The sequence below is a fragment of the Phyllostomus discolor genome, chromosome 7, assembly GCF_004126475.2.
Source record: "Phyllostomus discolor isolate MPI-MPIP mPhyDis1 chromosome 7, mPhyDis1.pri.v3, whole genome shotgun sequence".
In the NCBI taxonomy this organism is placed as follows: domain Eukaryota; kingdom Metazoa; phylum Chordata; class Mammalia; order Chiroptera; family Phyllostomidae; genus Phyllostomus; species Phyllostomus discolor.
The window spans coordinates 22,548,857-22,556,692 of record NC_040909.2 but is presented as its reverse complement, the minus strand read 5'-3'; positions in this window follow the sequence as shown (position 1 = coordinate 22,556,692).

Below are 7,836 nucleotides of genomic sequence, written 5' to 3'. Positions count from 1 at the left end.
TGCTTCTCCCTTATAATTAGAATAGCAGTTCCCTGATTCCAGCTTTCCTTTGGATTCAAGTGTAAGTCTTGACTAACCAAGTCCCCAGCCTGAAACCTTGATCTTCCCCCCTAGGTGAAGTAGATCAGTGTCAAGTAAGCCTGCCCGAATCATTTTCTATATGGTGTTACTCTGTGGGCTCCATATCACATCCCTCTCCACTGTCTTCAGATTCTTGCTGAAACCACAAGTTGGCATTGGAAGCTCCCATTGTCTTCATTACAACTTGCCATTCCCATCCTGCCACTCGTGACTCTCTTGTAGCCAAACCTCACCGTGAGTCAGGTATGCTTTCAAAAGCTGTTCCTGCTGCCAGGGAAGTGTAGTCTTCCTTCCCACCTAGTAAAATGCAACCCAACTTTCTATTTTTATGAGTATTTTTTATTCAGTCAAACTTTCATAACCAGGTTACAAACATCAGGCAGTCAGGTAGGAAGGGTGTAAAGAAAGTATATGAGGTGGGAGGAGATAAAGAAGGAAGAGAAAGGTAGATGGGAAAATAGGAGGAAAGAAAAGCAACACAGAGGAAAATGAAAGCAAAATATGGAGACACATTTGGCCCCCAAATGGTAGGCATCATCACATTTGTCACCACACATGTCATATACTGAACATCAGAGAAATAAATATTAATGAGTTTCTTGAGCTCGCAGTTACAAATTGGCAGAACAAAGGTTGAAACCAGATCTTTGCCTGGCATAGTGGTGAAAACACAGACTACTGGAGCTTGGCCCCAGAGTTTCTGAAGAAGTCTGGGGTGGGACCTGGGAATTTGCATTTCTAACAAATTCATAGGTGATGCTGATGCTGCTGATGCAGAGCTCACAATGTGAGGACCACTGGCCTAGCAGGCTCCTTCATTGCCATCACTCTTAATTGGCACATTGTCATCACTCCATTATTATTTATTGAAAAAATAAATATCCACAGAACAGTTTCTGCTACATTCTGAAGCCTTTTCCAATCACTGCAGTTGGAAGAGATAGGCCTTACCTCTGAAAACTTCCAATACATATAGTTCCCAGAAACACACCTTAAGTTACAGACTTTATGCAAGTTACTTTTTAAGGGCATTCTCTAGGAGAGTCCAGCCACACAATGGGAGAAGCAGGAAAGAAAAGAAGAGGAATTGTGGTGTTTAATCACAATATTTTTGACTGGAAATAACAGAAATTCTACTTGAAAGGCAAAAGGAAAATGGAATTACCATTCCAGTTATCCGAAAGTCCTGAGCTGAAAAGCTCTAGGCTTCCTCCAACTGGTATTGCTCAGGGGATCCAGTTCTGGCCTGTGAACCAAAGGGTCACTGGTTCGATTCCCAATCAGGGCACATGCCTGGTTGCAGGCCAGGTCCACGATAGGAGGTACACAAGAGGCAAACACACATTGATGTTTCTCTCCCTCCCTTCCCCTCTCTCTATAAATAAATCTTTAAAAAGAAAGAAAGAAAGAAAGAAAGAAAGAAAGAAAGAAAGAAAGAAAGAAAGAAAGAAAGAGAAAGAAGAAAGAAAGAAAGAAAGAAAGAAAGAAAGAAAGAAAGAAAGAAAGAAAGAAAGAAAGAAAGAAAGAAAGAAAGAAAGAAAGAAATGCTCCAGGGTTCTTTAATGCACCAACTTAATCAAGTCATCTACTTCATTTCTACCTTTCTGTCCAACCATTCATAGTTTATTGACAAACCCCCTTTCACAGAACCAAGATGGCTTCAGCAGCTCAAGGCATTTTATCCTCCTAAATCAAAACTGAAGGCTGAGATGGAAACTTTGGCCCCACCATGCATTGCCTTTTAAGAGCAAAGACATATTTTTAAAGATACTACACAGGATTCTTTTGTGTCGCATTGGCCAGGAACAAGAAAATGGTAGCTAACACCATTTGCTAACAAGTAGACAATCGCCAAGTTCATTTAGGAAAGCAGAGGACATCAGGAAAAAAGAAAATCTCTTGGCAACGTGGAAGAGGGGAGTAGCTGTTGGACAGGAAACTGATAACATGCCCCAGGTAGATCATGTATCACAGGTTAATCAGAAAAGATGACAGTGAACACCCATACTAAAAGGCCCTACATTAAAAAAAATTGGTGAATGAATGCACATTCCTTTGTATTAAGTCAAAACTAAAAATGTTCAAGTTATGTATGCCTTGTTTTAACTGATTTTTAGCTGTGCTGATTCTGATCATACCAGATGAATCAGTTCCTAATATACATACTGTACTTCATCATTAATTTTTGAGTAGGTAGCACAGAGCATACTACATAGTCAATAGATGTTAACAACAGTGTTGATTTTACATAGTTGATCCTATAGGAACTCAATCAATGCCTATTGATTTATCACCGCAGGGAATGTTACATATGACTATTAAGTGGCTTGCCCCTACCTGGGAAATCATATCTAGTGTCAGGCAAATGTCTGTTCTTCAAATGTTAAGACTTCTGCCTCTAAGATGATTATTCCAGAGAGAAGATGGTGGCTGAGTAGGTGGAAGCTGAGCCTACTTGCTCATGCCCCCAGCATGGATTTTTCCACTGATTTTCTGACAAGTAACCTGAGCAATCAACAGAATCTTAGCTGATATAAATTTTTGAAGCCAAGGAGTACAGAGGAAAATTTGCATTGTCCGGTAAGAGATTTTGTGAGTTGAAGGGGAAATACCCTACATGAGGTGCCTGCAGCAGAGGAGAGAACAGAGTAGAGAAAATGTGGCTTAGTAGCTATCCCAATTCTGGAGTGCGTAATCCCAGTCCTGCAAAGAGAACCCCCAACACTAATCAGGAGGGACGTGGGAGGATATACAGAGTCTGGGAAATTCAGCAGCACACACACAGTGAATGCATGTCCATAGCTGCAGTGCCAACTAGGAGAGTGCAGGAGAGAAGTTCTATCTCCTAAAACTGTCAGAGGAACTGGCAAGCTGCAGCCAGCCTTGACCAAGAAAGACTTTTGGCCTTTTGGGGAGATTGAATGCACAGAGAGCCAGGCAGTGGCTTGGAGCTGCTGTGTGGTTGCCACACAGAGACTTTTTTAAAGAGAGGAGCAGAGGTGTGGCTGGGAGCGACCTCATGCATTTGCACAGCTGCACTGCCAGCAAAGAGGTCACATTCAAAGCAAGGTTCATACTCACTGAACCCAGCTGGCCAGGAATAGCAGAAGGCTGCATGGTGAAGGGATTGTGGGGCCCCAACCAGCATGGCTGGTGAGTGGAGGACTGCATGCAGAGCGGAGCTTGGGTTTGAGCCTCCTACAAGAGTAGGGAGCTAGGGACACAATTGGCAAGAGCAGAGTGCCTGAGATTCTTTGTCACCAGGCAGGGCCACTCAAACTGTGGAGTACAAACCTCTGGGAAGGGAAAGGCATGCCCATCTTCCACTTGCAGCATTTTAAACTTCACATAACAGTGAGGCCAGGCTCAAGAACCCCCTGCTGGGTGCATTCCACAGGGGAAAGAAAGAGAATCTACTAAGAAGCCCTTAATGAACTTTTATCAGATCTTATGCTGGCTCCTCCTCGGTCCCTATGCCATTGAAAATAGCAGACCAGAGAGGTTAGAAATTGGCACAGCAAGAGGCATTCAGGGCCCCACCCAGCCTCAGCTCTCACACAGAGCTGCTGTCAGTGCCAAGCAAAAAAGAGCTGACCCTTTTATACAGATTGGCCCTTCACTTGAAATAGACAGCTAATTCATCAGAAACTATACATTGTTGTAAATAATCTGGGACACACCATGGCATGTGGTGCAAGGGCAGGGGAACACATCCATTAACTTCCCTAAAGTCTGAACAGTGCCCCCCCAGGGGGTAATACAGGGAACTCACCCTCCTGATCACACCACAGGCCCCCCCTGGAGGAAGGTGGAGGTGGTGCATGCAAGTGCTTTTGGACATTAGGTTACCAACTCCTGGGCCTAGTTCTGATAAAAAGCAAGCAGGGCAGAACAGTGAGGACCAGCCAAGCCTGAAAGAGACAGCCACAGACTATGGATTGATTGTAGCCTCAAACAGGCTGCCTACAGCTAGACTGGAACACCAGCTGACACCAGGGATAGATCCCGAAGGAGAAGGCAGTAGGCCAACAAACACTAGACTCTGCTGAGATAAATTCCAACTCATTCTTTTTCATATTTGCACTATTTTTCCCCTGCATAGCTTTTTAACATTGTTTCTTTGTCTTCAATTTTGTTCCTATTATTTCACTATTTTTCTTTATTTTACTTTATACATATTTATTTTTATTATTATGTTTATTTAGTTTTAATTCAAATCTCATATTTGACTTTCCCCTTCTCTTACTCCATTTTGCCTTCATCCTTCTATTCCCTATTTTTGTTTAAACTTTTTCCCTTTCTACACTTTATTCTCTCCCTCACCCTTAATATATCCTCCCTCCATCCTCTAAAAACATCTTTCTTTACATTAGTAACCTCATGTTCTTTTTCCCTCTCTTATAATATTTTTATTGTTATTTCATCTTAATTAATATTTGCTCAGTTGTCATTGATATTGGGGTTGTTGTTGCATTTCTTCAATTTATCCCTAGCTGTTCACTCTTTTTTTTTTTAAGATTGTATTTATTTATTTTTAGAGAGGGAAGGGAGAGAGAGAGATATCAATGTGCGGTTGCTGGGGGTTATGGCCTGCAACCCAGGCATGTACCCTGGCTGGTAATCGAACCTGGGACACTTTGGTTCCCAGCCTGCGCTCAATCCACTGAGCTACGCCAGCCAGGGCTTGTTCACTCTTTTTTTTACTTTAATTTCATATTTTACTGTTTTCCTGTCCTACTCCATTTTGCCTTGCTCCTGCCTTGTCTTATTTTCATTTTAAATTGTAGTTCTCCCTTTTTTAGCCTAGTTTCTAACTGTCACACTTATTATTTCTCCTCCCTCTATCCTCTCAAAATTATTTTTTCTTTTCTTTAGACATCTCATAATTTTCTTCTTTTATTTCTTTTTTCTTTCATATATTATTATTCTCTTTCTACCTTTATTAATCTTTGCTCATTTGTCATGGATATCACTGCAGTGATTGTTTCTCTTCAATTTGGTTCCCATTTTTTCAGTACTTTTTCCTTTTCTTACTCCATTTTACCCATCCCCTTCCTATTTTATTTATGTAGTAAATTTTCTACACCTAATTTCTATTGCTCGCTCATATTATTTGTCCTCCCCCTACCCTTTCAAAATCATTTTTCTTTCCATTAGTCATCTCATGTTCTTTTTTCCTTTTGTATAATATTCTTATTCTTTTTCCACCTTTATTAATCTATCTAATTTTTTTGATAACACGGTAGTGGTTGAGGAATATTTTTGTTGGTGTGGGTTTTGTTTGCTGGGTTGATTTGTTTTCTGCTGGAAGCTCCTGTACAACAGCATACAAGATGTGGTGGGGATTGTGATATTCAGCCAACCAGCCCGAGGGGAGAACCCACCAATGAACAAGCCAACAACCACCCAAAACCAGTTACAACAAGAAAGCCCACATAAATTGCATAAAGGGCATCCCTAGAGGATCCAGCTCAGGAGTTCAAGGAGATTGTACCACTGAGTCCCACAGGACTCCTACCATAGAAGGCCACCCTGAGAACACAGGGAGTCAAAGAAGATCAATCTAATATGTGGAAACAAACAAACAAAAAAATCCAGTGCCAACTAAAATGAGAAGACAAAGAAACAACCCCCATTGAAAGGAAAGGAGGAATCTCAAGAAAAAGTGCTATATAAAATTGAGGCAAGTAATCTCTCAGAGGTAGAGTTCAAAGTAATGGTTACAAGGATGCTAAAGGAACTCAGTGAGAACTACAGGGAATTTAGAGGGAACTACATCAGCATGAAAAAGGACATAGAAACTATGAATAAGAACCAGGAGGAAATGAAGAATACAATATCTGCTATGAAGAATACCCTAGAAGGAATTAAAATCAGGCCAGATGAAGCAGAGGATAGAATCAGTGAGTTGGGAGACAAAGTAGGAAAAGACACCCACATAGAGCAACAAAATAAAAAAAGACTCAAAAAGAATAAAGGTAGTTTAAGGGAGCTGAAGAACAACATGAAACATAACAATATTCACATAGTAACAATTCCAGAAGAAGAAGAAAAGGAGAAGAAACGGAGCAAGGAAGAGAAAATCTATTTGAAAAACTAATGACAGAAAACTTCTTTAACTTGAGGGAAAAGTCACGAAAGTACAGGAAGCACAGAGAACTCCAATCAAGATGAACCCAAACATCATAATTAAAATGGCAAAATTTAAGGCAAAGAGAGAATCTTAAAGGCACCAAGGGAGAAACAGCTAGTAACATACAATGGAGCCCTACTAAGGATATCATCAGATTACTTAACAGAAACACTACACACCATAAGGGATTAGCAAGAAATATTCCCAGTAATGAAAAGCAAAGGTCTACAACCAAGACTACTTTACCCAGTAAGACTCTCATTTAAAATGGAAGGCCAAATAAGGAGCTTCCCAGAAAAACAAAAACAAAAACAAAAACAAAACTAAAAGAACTCATCTCCACCAAACCAGCATTGCAAGAGATGCTAAAGGGACTGCATTAAGATGAAGAAAAAGAGTGAAAAAGAGATAGAGATAGAGAAATAGGAAGATAGAGAGATAGAGAGAAAGGAACACAGGCACAAGGGAAAAATGGCAATAAATACCTATCAATAATAACCTTAAGTGTGAATGGACTAAATGCTCCAATTAAATACATAGGGTAGCTGAATGGATGAAAAAACATGACCCACATATATGCTGTCTACAGGAGACCCACCTTAGAACAATAGATCTACACAGGCTGAAAGTGAAGAGAAAAAAATATTACAAGCAAATGGATATGAAAAAAAGCTGCAGCTGCAGTACTTGTATCAGACAAGATAGATTTCAAAGCAAAGGCCAAAGCAAGAGACAAGGAAAGTCACTACATAATACTTAAGGCAGTTGTTCAACAACACGATATAAACCTTGTAAACATATGTGCACCCAACACAGGAGCACCTAAATACATAAGGGAAATCTTTGAGGACTTTAAAAAAAGAGATGGACAGCAATACAGTCATTGTAGAGGATTTTAACATCCCACCATCAACAATGGATAGATTGTCCAACTGAAAAATCAACAAGGATAGTGTGGCACTGAATGACACTCTAGATCAAATTAACTTAATTGATATTTACAGAACATTTCATCCCAAAGAAGCTAAATATACATTCCTTTTAAATTCACATAGATAATTTCACAGATAGACCACATGGTAGGAAACAAAACAAGCCTCAACAAATTCAAGAAAATTAAAATTATATCAAGCATCTTCTCAGATCACAATTGCTTGAAAGTAGAAATGAACTTCAAGGAAAAAACTCATAAACATTCAAATACATGGAAACTGAATAACATGCTATTAAATAATGAATGGGTTAACAATGAGATCAAGGAAGAAATCAAAAATTACCTGGAAACAAACCAAAATGAACACACACAACCCAAAACCTATGGGGCAGAGAGAAGATAGTCCTGAAAGGGAAATTCATAGCAATACATGCCTACCTAAAGAAAACAGAAAAATCTAAAATAAACAACCTAACCTTACATCTAAAAGAATAAGAGGAACAACAACAAATAAAGCCCAGAGCAAGTAGAAGGAAGGAACTAATCAAGATTAGAGCAGAATTAAACGACACAGAGACTAAAAAAACAAACAAAAAAAACAAACAAAAAAAAAACAACTCAAAGGCTGAATGATTCTAGGAGCTGGTTCTTTGAAAAGATAAACAAAATTGACAAATCTTTAAACAGA